Below are 15,710 nucleotides of genomic sequence, written 5' to 3'. Positions count from 1 at the left end.
ACCTGCAGTCGTTAACACTAAAGCTTCTATCTTGCTCCTGATTGGCCGACGCATTTGATTTGTAACCTCTGGTGGATGGTGATCAGCATGGGCTCCGACCAATCACGGATAGCTTTAAGGATATCGCCTGCAGGTATTTACTTTCAGCTTAAAATATTAATGAATGATAAATGAAATGAAAGTAAGACTTTAAGACAGATAATAAGATCATTTCTAATCAGTTAGTTCGGTGCCCTCTTGGATACTCTAATAACATAGGATTCTGAAGACCCACGCTTAGTTGGATAAAGATGGCCCAGTCTGAGTAATTATAAAGGGGTCCCAGAGAAGTGGAGGGAATTAGAGGGAAATATTAAATTGCACTGAATAATCACAAGAGTCTGAGTGTATAAAGAATAAAACCTTATTCGACATGAATAATGGTATATTTGCTCTTGTATATTAATCATAGGAAATAATTTAACGTTTTTTCCAAAGAAATTTCTGCATAATTTGCGGCGATGAATAAATTATGACTAAATTTTCAAATAAAAATTTTAAAATTTTCAATTAGTATATTAAGAGCGGTAATCTAAAAGTGATTGTTAAGTTTTCTCATATTTAGTCATTGTTGAAATTCGTATTACATAAAAGAAAAGGCTTGAAATAATTTAGTGGAAGTTTTTAATAAGTTATTCATTCATTATTTGTAAGTGCGTGAGTACTTGGGTATGTGTGCGTATTTGTGTGTGTGTGCGTGTGTGTTTGTAAGTGTGTGTGTGTGTGTGTGTGTGTTGGTACAGACGGTGAAAACTTTGCGGGAGGAGACAGAAAATCAGGAAAAGAGGCAGACGAATTACCTGAGGATAAGAAACAGAATGAACAGGGAGATGGGAGCCCTTTGACAAATGGCCCCGAAGACAAAAAGGGAGAAAAAGCAATTCTGGTTGCTCGCTTCTTTTGCCGTTTATTGGTTTGTCAGGTCCATTTAGGGGAACTGTTTTTCTTTTTGCTTTCTCGCTCAGAAGAAAGTTTGGGTATTTTCTTTCTCTCTCAGAAGAAAGTTTGAGTATAATCGCGTCCGGAAACTCTTCTCCTGGTGCTTCGGAAAAGAAAGGGAAATGGGGTCAGAGCTGAGGTATGCTTATTCCATTGCAAGTGAAGTTGAAAGGAAAATAAGAGAAATATCAATGCGCTAGATTTCTTCCGCGTTGGTCAGACTTTCAATTGTTATCTAACTGTTGAAATCTACACAAATGTCTTCAGCTTGTGAAGTAAAATTCCTCCATGTTTAATGTCCCCATGCTATTGATACGTTATTTATTTTGTCGGAGTTCATCAACTTGTTAAAAATAAGTATTTTATTACTTTCTAGGTCTGAGAAATAATGTCAAATTCGTATGCCTAGACAAAGATCATTAGAGAGATAGATAGAAATATTTCTCACGTTGTTAAATTAGTGTAATTTTCCCTGACAAGTTCCTTGCTTATTGTAAAGCCTTAATAACAATTACCACCGAAACTCCTGTGGGTATATGGCCAGCGGTGTGATTATAATTTTCATATTTCAGGAGCCAAATGCTAAACTAGACTTGCACAGGACTCGGCCGAAGAACTGACCCTTAAAGGAGAATTGAATAAATGGAAATAAGGACAAGTTAAAGAAGCAGGGCGGAGAGAAGTGAACAAAAGGAAAGGATGAAATGTAGGAAACTGAGAGCAAATCAAACAGGGCCGAGGGGACGTTGCTAAGATGCTTTAGTACCGTTTATGGACGCTATTTGCATATGAATGAAACGGGGCCATTCAGTGCGTTTGTGCGCGTGTGAGCGCGCGTTGTGACGGTTTCATCATTAGTAAAAAAAAAAGGCGATCGGCTAGAAGAGATATAAAAAATAAGAAAAAGTGGAAGAGACTGAAGACGAACAAGGAGACAGGAACGCCTTGATAAATGGAACCGAAGATAAAAAAGGCGAAGCGAGGAATGCTGATAATTCTCCTCTTTGGTTGTTCCTCGGTTTGTGACGTCCATTTAGGGGAAGTAGTTTTTGTTTCCGACAAAAGGAGGTTTGTGAATTATCGTGGGAAGGAAAAAATAATTTTCTGGGTCCTTAGGTAAAGGAAAGAGTTGAAAACAAAGTTACCAGATGCTTACTGGTTCAGTTACCAGTAAAAATGGGAAGATGTCGTAGAATGAGAAATATCTGTAACTCACTAGATGTCAAATGTTTTGATTTTTATTCAAAATGGGCATCAAATCAAGCGGAATAAGTAAGAAAACTTATATTTTACCTTCCTGAGAAAGTTTCCACGAAAATCAGAGAAAATCAGAGTCAGATGACGTGAAATATGATAAGATGATTTAAAAATACCAAATCAGTAAAATTTTGGAAAATAAATAAAAAAAACATTACATAGATTTGACAATAATAGTTGAGAAATAAGCCATAAAAACCAGGGGTAACGGTTGTCTGGCTTCACGGTCGCAATATAGCCTCTCTTAAACTGGTGAACTTCAACTTCCATGACACTGCCAGTAAAACCGCTTCACATTTTATAAAAAGAAAAGTAAGTGGGTTTTGGGGTGGGGGGGAGATGTTATGGAGAGCTTGTGTGACTGGTCGATGTAACTTCATGGCTTCTGGATAAATCATGGATGCTGATCCACTCAAAACTAGTAACCCTCACCAACTCTTGGGGGCCTATGGAAGATGGTAATAGACAATATCTTTCACCTTGACCCTTAAAATCGGCAAAAACCTGCAGCTGATATCAATGAGGCCAGTCCTGATTGGCAGAAACTGTGACAGTTCAAATGTTTTAAGTCATCAAAAATAAGATCGAATCTTCAGTGACAACGTCTGCGAACACCTACCCGTTCGCATAAAATAGATAAATAAATATTGAAATAAAAATAATGACCAGCATTGTAGGGCAATATGAGGATCTCCTCTCGAAGCAAGAATACACAGACGCCTCAAATTTTCTGAAAACTATATTTTAACATTTTGGTATTAGTATTATAGTTTTTTTGTAGTTATGGGAAGCCATGCAAATAATGCCTAGTTTTCTGGTAGCGATAGGCTGTGCATACTTAACTCGCTGCCTCAGAGGAGTGTTGGAGAAAATTAAATATTCGTTATTATTTAGAGCAATCTCACCCAAGGACTGTCACACTCTTAACTCGTCTGTTATCGAGCTCTTTTAGGCCGAGCGGTCGCTTCATTTTACGGGTGGAGAAGATCTGGTACATCAGCATACTCCTTTGTATTAATTCTGTGGCTAACAATGTTGTCACAAGCAAGTTCTAAAACCATTCAGGGTCCCAAAATATTGCATCGTGACAACTACATCGCAAGAGATGAGGGGTCATTCTTTCCTAAATACCATCACCACAACTTTGGTGCCGGTTGTTTAAATACCCTGTAAAATAGATTGAGTATTTAGCCTCCAACACCCAAGTTTTTAATGTTAATATAGAAGTACCGAATAGTTAACCAAACTACACGGCCCTGAAATCAGTTTAGACAAATATGGATTCTTATTCATGGCCAAGAAGGTCTTGCATGTAATCATTAAGATCTAGAAGGACATCCCACGTTCATAATCATTTTATGAAAGCATAACGTCTGTCCCGGAGGAAGAGTCTAGATTCAAGAAGCGTTCATGAAGCAGTGAAGAAGAACTTTTTAGCAATCTTTGAGAGCACTAGAATGGCGGATATTGGCCAGCAATTGTTTGCAGCTAGCCCTTACCCACCTCCTGGGGAAGTGTTACAATGCTTTAATATTTCAGCTCCTCTTGAAGAAATAGAATTTAGATAAGAAATGCTAAAAATAGTATTCCTTGATATCTTTCCTGGAAGTCCATGCGAGTCTTTTCTCGCTCATATATCAACAATGCCTGAGATAATTTAGCACATTAGCCAAAATTGATGGAAGTAGCCGCGAATGGAATATGTCAAGAGGGAGAATTTTTAACCTCTCTCATTACCGATAAAACCATGTGAGTAGAAATTAGTTATCTGTTAAAATTTATGAGAATAGATGAGATAAAATGGGTGAGAGCGTCTAGTTCAGGTTTTAAATGACGTGAATGTCTGCTTTATTGTCATTGACTCATTTTTCAACATGAATAATGTACAATTTCTAAAACTATATTAAACAAAAATGAGACTTGAGCACCCTCGAAAATAAAACACTTTACCTAATAATTATTATGGAACACCAGAATACAGTTTAATTGTCATTACTACAGTATATTGTAGTGCTTGCATTGTAAAAAATGTAATTTCTGGTGGAATACCTGTAAGTTTACTTCCGTGATAAAGAAATTACCACGTAAGATCTTGGAAATTTATGATTGAAATTAATTTCAAAGAGAACAAATAAAGAAAAGTCACTCCTTGGAAACTATGGAAGCTTTTTTTTTTTTTGTCTTCAGCACAAACTACAAAGAAGAGACATTCATTGAGAAAAAGAGGGAGAATGAAGAAGCGGAAGAGGAGAAGAAGAAAGGAGCAGGAACCCCTCAATAAACAGCAACTAAGACGAAAGAGTAGGAAAGGAGGAATTCCGTTCATTCTTTCCTCTGGCCGTTTATTGGTGTGTCAGGTTCGTTTGGGGGAAGAGTTTTTGGTTCTTCTCCACTCGCGGAATAAAAAAATAAATAAAAAAAAAAGTTTGTGAACTACGGTAGGCGAGACACCTCCTCTCCTCCGAGCGTTTAGAAAAGGGCGAAGGAAATGACGCCAGAACTGAGGTTTTGTCAGTTAATTAACAAGTGAAGAGGAAAAGAAAGGGGATTCGCAGAACAAAGGATCCGCAAAGATCATTTTTCTCTACAGTCTCTGACACTTCCTTCTCCTTTTTTTTTTTTTTTGTTATTGACTTCCTTCTATTTTACTCTAGATTCCTGGAAAAAATGTTTGTCGCAGGATTTTTTCATTCCAGTTATATATATATATATATATATATATATATATATATATATATATATATATATATATATATGTATATATATATATATATATATATATATATATATGTATATATATATATATATATATATATATATATATATATATATATATATATATATATATTTGTAAGTGTGTATGCATATATAGTTTTTTTATACACACACACATACACACACACACACATATATATATATATATATATATATATATATATATATATATATATATATATATATATGTGTGTGTGTGTGTGTGTGTGTGTGTGTGTGTGTGTATTACTGGAATTTAAAAATCCTGCGATAAGCATTTTTCCTGGAATCTTAAGTAAAATAGAAGGAGGCCAATAGAAAAAAAAGGAGGAAGTGACTGGGACGATGGAGAGGAATGATCTTTGCGGATCCTTTGTTCTGCAAATCCCTTTTCTTTTCTCCTCACTTGTAATTAACTCAAAAAACCTCAGTTCCGGCGTTATTTCCTTCCCCCATTTTCCTAAACATTTGGAGGAAAGGGGGTGTCTCGCCCACTATAAATTCACAAACATTTGTTTTATTTATTTGTTTTTATTCCGCGAGAGAAGAACCAAAAACTCTTCCCCCAAATGAACCTGACAAACCAATAAATGGTCTTCGTTGCTGTTTATCGAGGAGTTCCTGCTTCTTCCTTCTTCTCGTCTTCTGCTTCCTGAGTTTTATTTGTCCTTTAGACCAAAAAAAAAAAAAAAAAAAAATGCTATAGTGGTTCCGCTTTACTCATATTCTGATGAAGAATTTTCATAGTAGTGGCATTTATTGAAAGTTTCTATAGAATAGCTTTTAGCTCTTTGCTCTGTTTGAAATGAATTTCAAGCATGATCTTCCCTATTGTAGTAGTATTTTTTCCATGAAAGCAAACTTACAGGTTTCCCACCAGAAAGTGGTTTGTTTAGATGCAACCACTGACAATATAGCAATGTCATTTAAACTTTATTCATAATGTGATATTTTATCATAATCATTAAAGTGAAGCATTTTGGTTTCAAAAATACTCAGATCTTATTTTTATTTATAATAGTTTTAAAAATTGTATATTACTTAAGCTGGAAAAGCAGTAAATGACAATAATGCAGTCATTCATGTCACTGAAAACCTGAACTAGAAACTGCCACTAGTTCTATCTCATTTCCACTTATACAGTGTAATCGTTAATGAGAGATGAAAAATACGCCTTTTTGATATATTCCACTACTTGAGATGAGGAAGACTCGCATGGGTTTTCAATATAAGATATCCAGGAGCATTGATTTTAGCATTTCTCCTCCTTCAAGAGGTGCCGAAATTGTAGAGTACTGTAACCCGTCTCAAGAGAAGAGTAAGTCCTAACTGCAAATAATTGTAAACCAATATTCACAATTCTAGTGGTCTCCAAGGCCGCTGAAAAGTTTGCCTTTTACGGCGTTATGCAAGCTTCTTGAGTCTAGACTCTTATTCAGGGACTAACATTATTCTTTCATAAGATGATTTTGAACATGGAATGTCCTTCTAGACGTTAATAATTACATCCAAAACGATCTTGGCCATGAATAAGAAACCAAATTCATTCAAACTGATTCCTAGTTAATCATACGAAACTTCCGTATTAACGTCAAAACTTGGCTGTTGGGGCCTATGTACTCATCTCTTTTACACGGTAATTAAGTGGCCAGCTCCAGAGTTGTTGTTGATGGTATTTGAGTGAGGACTGACCCCTCATGTCTTGTCTTGTCTTGGTCACAAAGAATTTTGGGACCTGACTATTTTTAGAACTTGTTGCACCATTGTTAGCCCTAGGAATAATACAAAGGAATACGCTGATGATCCAAATCTTACCCAGTTGTGAAATGAAGTGACCATTGAGCTTAAAAGTGATCCAAAACAGATAAGTAAGGCGTGTGTAATCGAGTTTCCGCCAATTTTCCTTTTAGACAGCGCCTTAAATATATACAATTTTTGTTGCCTGAAAACCAAATCTTTGTATGACTTCTTATAACTACAAAAAATGACAATACTAATACCATGTTGTTAAAATACTGTTCTTTTCCCGGGATGTAAGTAACACTAAAGGATTTGTCTTCATGTTCGAAGAGGAAGTCTTCATTGTTTCTGATTGGTCGGAACATTAGGATTGTAATAGTTTCTACAATCAAGGCTAACTGCAGATATTTACCGATTTTATGGGTCAAGGTGAAAGATATTATATTATATCTGTAGCCATCTTCCATAGGGGCCCCTCAAGAGTTAGTGAGGGATACTCAGCAGCCACTATTTGTTCAAAAACCATTAAGTTACATCGCCCCAGCCACACAAGCCCTCCGTATCCTCCACTCCACCGCCCCCATTATCCTTTTTTTCATAGAATGTGGAGATATTATACTGCAAATGTCATGGAAGTCGAAGTTCACCAGTTTATATTGCGACCTTGAAGCCGTTTTTATGGCTTATTTCTCAATTATTGTTGGCCAACGTATGCATTTATTTGTTTATTTATTTGCCAAAATTTCATTGAGCTGTTATTTTCACAGCATCTTATCATATTTCATATCATCTGACTCTGGTCTTCTCAGGAAGCTAAACTAAAAGTTTTCTTTCCTTATTCCTTATGACTTAACGCTAATTTTGAACAATAATCAAAATGTTTGATATGCAAGTAATTTACAGATATTTCTTTTTCGACAATTTCTTCCCATTTTTACTGGTAACTGAACCAATAAGTATTCGGTCATTTCTTTTCCTTTCCATTTTCCTATGGACCCGGAAAACTAGTTTTTTTCCTTCCCACGATAATTCACAAACCCTCTCTTGTCGGAAATAAAAACCACTTCCTCTAAATGGAACTGACAGTCCGATGAACAGCCAACGAGGAGAATTACCAGAATTCCTCTCATCCTCTCTTTTGTCTCCGATGCCATTTATCAAGGCGTTCCTATCTCCTTGTTCTCCTTTGCTCTTTTCCTCTTTTTCTTCTTCCTTTTATATGTTTTACACCCGCTCGTCGTTTTTCATTGATGAAACCGTCCGAACGCGCGCTCGCAAGCGCCCAAAGGCACTGATTGACCCCGTTTTATTCATATGCAAATAGTGTCCATAAACGATACTAAAGCATCTAAGCAACGTCCCTTTGGCCCTATGTGATTTGTTCACAGCTTCCCACCTGCCATTCTTCCACTTTATTCACTTCTCTTTCTCCTACTTCTTTACTCTGACTTTGTTCTGTTGGTTCGAATCTCCTATAAGGGTCAATCCTTCGGCTGAGTCCTAAGAATCTCTAGCTAAACAATTGTCTCTTTAAATATGAAAGCTGTAGATGTTCATTCAATAATCAAAATGCAAATTGCACATCATCTACTCATCGGAAAATTTGGGCAGTATTGTTATTAATGCTTTATAATTAGCAAGGCGAATTTTACAATATGAGAAACATTACTCTCCTGTTTATCTGGTGACTTATGTAAACGCATAGAAATTTAATATTTTCTGAAATGTATAGAGACAAAACACACAAGTACCTTTCATACGTTAGCTTTTATTCTTCATTACATAAACCTGGAAGGTTGGGAATATTACTCCTGTTTATAATGGTAGTTAACACGAGATAAACTCAGACAAAAAACAAAGCACCAAAAGCTTACGAAGAAATTAATAGAAAGACGGAATTTCAAAACTGTGCAAAGTTTGATTCTCCCTGAATTTGAGCAAGACACTGAACACTTCTATCCTTCTCTGTCATGAAGAAGACTCGAACTTTTAATAGTCGGTCTACTTTGGCTCTCTCTTTTCATTGTCACATACGAGTACTTCTTGGCGTTGTTATTAAAGCGCCCTATGCAATTACCTTTGTGTTCTGAAACATAGGGTTTATATACGTGCTATATATATATATATATATATATATATATATATATATATATATATATATATATATATATATATATATATATATATATATATATATATAAATATGTATTTATATATATATATATATATATATATATATATATTCATATATATATATATATATATATATATATATATATATATATATATATATATATATATATATATGTATTTATATATATATATATATATATATATATATATATATATATATATATATATATATATATATATATATATATATATATATGGCGCAAATTATCTCCATTAATTTGGTAAATGCATTGTTTTCACAATCGAGTTTCTTATTTTTAAACTTAGGAACATTTACATGAAGGAAATTTATTTCCCATGCTGAAGACATATTCGACGTATTTCACAGGAATTCGAGGACATTTTATCATACGTATATTTCTTAACAGTGTGACCCATGCGGAAGAAACGCAGCTTATTAATATTTCATTCATTTTCTTTTCAACTTCACTTGCAATGAAATAATTAAACCTCGGCTCTGGGCCCATTTCCCTTCCTTTTTCCAAAGCACAAGAAGAAGAGTTTGTTCCAGCGATAATATACTCAAACTTTCTTCTGCGAGGAAGAAATAAAGAGAAAAAAAATTGCTCCTCAATGGACCAGCCAAACCATAAACGGCCAGAGAAGAGAGCAACCAGAATTCCTTTTCTCCTTTTTGTCTTCGGCGCCATTTGTCAAATGTCTCCCACTTCCATGTTCATTCTGTTCCTCATTCTCTGCTAATTCGTCTTCCTCTTCTTTTCCCGATTTTCTGTCTCCTCCAGTGACGTTATCACCGTCTGCACTATCACACCCAAATACGCACACGCACACACTCACCTACGCACCAATAATGAATGGATCACTTTGTATGCAAGAACATTGTCATGGTAACGATACTTATTGAAAACTTCCACCGAATGACTTCAAGCCTTTTCTTTTAAGTGACGTGAAATTCTACAATGAATGTTTGGACCGGAGACAACTTAAAAATCACTCCTAGTTTTCTGTAAAAGAAAATTACTGTGCCGGCTTTGTCTGTCCTTCCTCACTTTTTCTGTCCGCCCCCGGATCTTAAAAACTACTGATGCTAGAGGGCTGCAAATTGATATGTTGATCATCCACCCTCCAATCAACAAACATACCAAATTACAGCACTCTAGCCTCAGTAGTTTTTTTTTATTTTATTTAAGGTTAAAGTTAACCATAATCCTGAGTCTGGCAACTATATAGGACAGGCCATTACCGGGCCATGGTTAGTTTCATGGGCCGCGGCTCATACAGCATTATACCGAGACCACCGACAGATAGATCTGTTTTCGATGGTTAGATTATACGCTGTATAGAATACTCGATTGCGCCAAAGAAACTTCAGCGCATTGTTTACTTGTTATATTAAGGCTCTTAATCTACCAGTTGAAAATTTGAAGATTTTGACAAGAACACCATTCATAAAAATAATTGAACGGTTTTCCCATGAAATTTCTACCTAATTTGCGGCGAACTGCAAGTTTATGAATAAGTTTTCAAATCAAAATCTTCAAATTTTCAATTGGTTGATTATTCAGTGCAATTTTAATATTTCCCAGTTTTGATGTTAATAATGATAATACTACCGCTTACATTTTATGTATTGCAACAGCAAGGCTTTCCTGCTTGGCAGATGTATGCAATATGAAGTCGCAAAACGCTATATAAGATTTTCCTTTTAACAAATTATTGAACAGCGAAGAAGTCATATAAAGATAATAAATTATCAAATTAGCAAAAGGATAGGTAGCTATAATGAAAAATGAAAGATGGACGGTAAAAGAGAAGGGTGGATGAGATTGAACTAGATGGGAAGAGAGAGAGAGAGAGAGAGAGAGAGAGAGAGAGAGAGAGAGAGAGAGAGAGAGAGAATTTCTCATAAGAAATACTGTATTCATTTTCATAAAACTTTAATCAGAAAACAAGACCAAAATCAAATAAATACAAACACCCCCTTTCACTCACTCCACCTCTCTGGTTCCCAATTATAACTATATCCCTTGACGCGACTCAGCCTAAACCATCTCAACTCAGCCAAGTGCGGGTCTTCAGCATCCTGTGTAATTAGAATGATTAGGAATGATCTTATTAGCTGTCTTATAGTCTTACTTTCATTTCATTTTTTACTAATTATATTTTGAGCTGAAAGTAATACGTGCAGGCGATGTCTTTATATCTACTCGTGATTGGTGGGAGCTCATGGTGTCAACAACCAACCAGAGGTTGCAATTCAAATGTGTCGGCCAATCAGGAGCAAGATAGGATCTTCTGTGTTAAAAGGTGCTTGTATTTACCTTCAGGTTAAAAAATTTTAATATGATGGTTCTAAATTTCACAAAGGGAAAAAGTGCCACTCATTCTCTGGTTATTTTAATAATTTACTTACAAATTTATCTATTTATTTATAACTTATTTTTTTATTTTTTAAGAAGTGATCTTTCTGCATTTCCCATTACCTTCTGTTACTTCTTTCTACTGAAAACCATATTCTTTGGAAGCTTGAATTTCCGGTCAATGGCCCCTGTGGGCTTGGGTCATATGACTTGGGTTCATATTGTGGATAATAATAATAATAATAATAATAATAATAATAATAATAATAATAATAATAATAATAATAATAATAATAATAATAATAATAATAATAAGTGGATACAAAGATTATCGATCTCTCCGTCACTAGAACATTTTTAGCTGAACCTACAGAATCAAACAGGAATATTCATTAGACTGCTTATAGAGTAAGCAAAACAGTAGATAAAGACACATGGAAACTGGCATTATGACAGGGAAAATAATGAGAATTGATTACAAAGTAATAACAATTAAACTCGATTCCTGATACTTACAAGAAAATAGAAATCAAGAGTTATCGAATAAGTCAACACAGGACTGCACAAGAAATGAGAAGTTTTATTGCTTTCTAAATGTATCAAAGATATATCTATTATATTCAAAATAAAATAAAATGGAAAGTAATAAGGCTTGTTGTATTTTACGGAATTTTAAGCTAAAAAAATTCCGAAGAAATCTTGAGATTACTACTTTTGTTCAGAAGTAATGCGTTGAAGAAACTCAGTATGCCTTATACATGTAATAATAATAATAATAATAATAATAATAATAATAATAATAATAATAATAATAATAATAATAATAATAATAATAATAATAATAATTAATAATAATAAATTAATTAATTAATTAATTAAATGATAAAGAATTATAGAAGTAACGGACTTTTGAAATTTTGACAAAATAAATAAATTTACTAAAACTGTCATGGGGTACCTGGGGTACCTCCAGGGTAAGCACCCCTGATATGTAGTAAACTGAACAATGGAAACTATTTCACGAACAAATAATTGATGAAAGACCTAAATACTGAACAAGAGCCATTTAATGAATAAATGCTTTCATTCATCAACATCATGTCAACGACATTTAATGAATGCTTCCATTTCAGCCGTATAATTAACTTCGAATATAACTGTTGTAATATTTTATAGGGGGCATTGTACACTACATTCAATTTACCCGGTAGGAAATGATACTATTTACATAGACAGGGAACTTATTACCATTTATTAACATGCAAAAATTGTTATTTCCCACCCGCATATGTCATATAAATACTCTACACCCACCCCCTTTCCACGTTCACCAGTGTTAGAAGCTAAGGTTATAATATCTAATGATATTATATGATTTTTCCTCGCTTATTTTGTTTTATGAGTGCCTGAATTCCCACATATACACATACACACACTCGCACAAAGATATGCACCCAATGAAAAGCATACTTACATACGTATATACATACATATTTATATTGTGGTGTGTTATATTAATAAAATTAAAGTTATATTAGCATTTGTTATTTTCACTGCTATGTAATTTTATTTTATTTTATCAATGCAGTTTTTAAGTTTCAATGAATCTATGAAAAATGCAAATTCCAGGCCCAAAAACTTATCTAATTATTACAAACTGAAACAATCCACCCCCTCATTTGTTTTTATATGCATGTCAAGCATCGTTAGTGAGTGTTTACTGTAGAACTGACTGAAAATTCCTACAAACCCCTTCCTCTGGTATTCCTAGCGATCCCTATAAAGAAAAAGTTATAGTGTCATGTCCTGGAATCCTACATGAGTGAAAGGGTGATTTCCGTTGCCCAGAGATAGAGGGCTCATCCACCATTTGTGGACTATTTCTTCCAACCAAAGATCCCACAATCTTCTAGTGCATATTGTCCTCCTTGGGACACGCTTCACAAGCATCGAGAACCATGGTACTCACTGGGGTAGCAATGCCAAAGTATATTTTAGCCTTAAGAAGGCCCAGTGGCATGGAATACCACTCCACCACATCTCAAAGCGAAGGAGCATTTAGGAATAGTTGTGGACCCACCAGGCACTCCTTTGATTCAGTTAACATTAAAACTGAACAATGTGTACGGCCTATGGAGTTCGTGAGTCGCGAAACTTGAATGAACTGTTCCAAGGTCAGACGAAGTGGGTTTATAATAAATTTAGCTGGTTAAATGTAAACCGTTGTAAAGACTTGTCCTGCTAGCTATTTCAGCTTTATTTTAACAATTTATATACAACTACATATATACAGTATATATATATATACATATATATATATATATATATATATATATGTATGTATATATATATATATATATATATATATATATATATATATATATTATATATATAAATATATATATATATATATATATATATATATATATATATATATTGTGTTTATATATATATTATATATATATATATATATTGTGTATGTGTGTGTGTGTGCAGGTAAACAGAAAGGCAGATGTATATAAAGTGTTAATATAAACCTGAAATAGTTAACAGGACAAACAGTCTTTTCAACGCTTGACTTATATATATATATATATATATATATATATATATATATATATATATATATATATATATATATATATATATATATATATATATATATATATATATATATATGCTGGGACGACCTGATTATAACTGTGAAACAAAAATTTGGTAATTTTGCAGCAAAACTTCCTTTCTTTCCCTGTTTCTTTTAGTTAACTAACTAAACCCCCGTTTTGACTCCACATCCCAATTCCTCTTCTATAGAACCGAAGAAAAGTCGTCTTTCCAAAAACTTGAAAACTTAGTCATACCAGAAGAGCAAAATGCCGTTTCTTCTAAATGAACCTACTAACCAATAACAGGTCTCCCCCTCCTTACTCCTCATTCTTCACTCTAATTCTTCTCTTTCTTTCTCCTCATTTCTCTCTCTCTCTCTCTCTCTCTCTCTCTCTCTCTCTCTCTCTCTCTCCTGCTGAAGAAGCTCTTACCTACACAAACGTAACATAATTGTAATTATAGCACTCAATGGTTTATCCCGTTCCATTAACAAACAAATGGATATGGTCATGTTGATAAAATTGATTGAAAATGCCCAGCGAATGACTGTTCCTTATCTTCAGTACGAAACAAATTTCAGACTTGCTTTGCCAGATTAATTACCTATCCATTGCATTTTTACATAAACAAAGTAATCAGAATTCAAATGTGATGAACTATATTAAACGATGAATAGAATAATTCTATCATTGGATGAAATGATCGCCCAAGTTATTTTCTCCACAAATCAAGACATTGGTGGGGTTAACAGGGACAGAGTGATTGACTGAGAAGTTATCTGGCATCAGAACTATTATTGCCACTAATTTCAGCCGAACTCCACCCCTAACTAAGGCCTTATCGATTATCCAATCTTTTATTGCTCTGTTACTCTCTGATTCGAAGTACTTGGGTAATAGAGTAGCTCACTGATCTGCTCAAGAAAGCTTGAGATTAGTTGCAAGGATTTTCAAAACAACACAGAAGAGGGAATTAATGTTGCAATCTTCGGGTCTAAGGTTGTCCATCATTAAAATGTTGATCTCTTGTCTGTGAGCTGGTTGTATTGTGGGATCTCGAAGTAATGGTGGCCTTATTTTTCCATGCAGTTGTAGCAATGATTTGCAGGGGAATTGGAAGGCATTCTTCAGTAATGCCTCCATTGTCACCTTTGGTCTTTTACTTTTTAGAGTTCGTGGGTTCTAGTCATTTTTCAGTTTTAGTATCGGCAATCTATAGAACTTTCACCTTAGCAGTATCACGGAATCTCGTGCATATATATTTAAGATGTCTGCAATGCCGTTTAACATAGTTGTATCTGTTAGGTAATATATCAGTAATCAGTAATGAAAATTATAATAATAACGAAATTCCCACTTAAAATTCGATTTTTCTGTGTGTACCAATGATAGCCATTTTGGTAATGACCTCGACGTCTGAAGTGTCTTGCCTACGTTCCAACACGGGACCAGGATCTCTCTCTCTCTCTCTCTCTCTCTCTCTCTCTCTCTCTCTCTCTCTCTCTCTCTCTTCTCTCTCTCTCTCTTTGTCTGTCTGTCTCTCTCTCTGCCTGTCTGTCTCGCTATCTTTCTCTCTCTTTTTTTTATTAGGCTGACATTATGCCAGCATGAGCTCTTGCTCATAAAACAGCCAGTAAGTGATAAAGATGATTTGTAGATATTAATGACCATGAAACTATCTCCGAGACAAAAATTTCCATCTCGACTCTCTCTTATGTCACAGCCATTTTTAGCAATGTGGGTGCACTAGTAGTAATGATGATAATAACTGAGCTTTCAGAAAATATTTCTGATATATTGCTTAATAATTGCCTTCATTATCATAAAGTTTTAATAAAATGATTGAACCTCTCTCCTGGTT

The sequence above is a fragment of the Macrobrachium rosenbergii genome, chromosome 49 (assembly GCF_040412425.1).
Source record: "Macrobrachium rosenbergii isolate ZJJX-2024 chromosome 49, ASM4041242v1, whole genome shotgun sequence".
Lineage (NCBI taxonomy): Eukaryota > Metazoa > Arthropoda > Malacostraca > Decapoda > Palaemonidae > Macrobrachium > Macrobrachium rosenbergii.
This window is presented reverse-complemented; position numbering follows the sequence as displayed.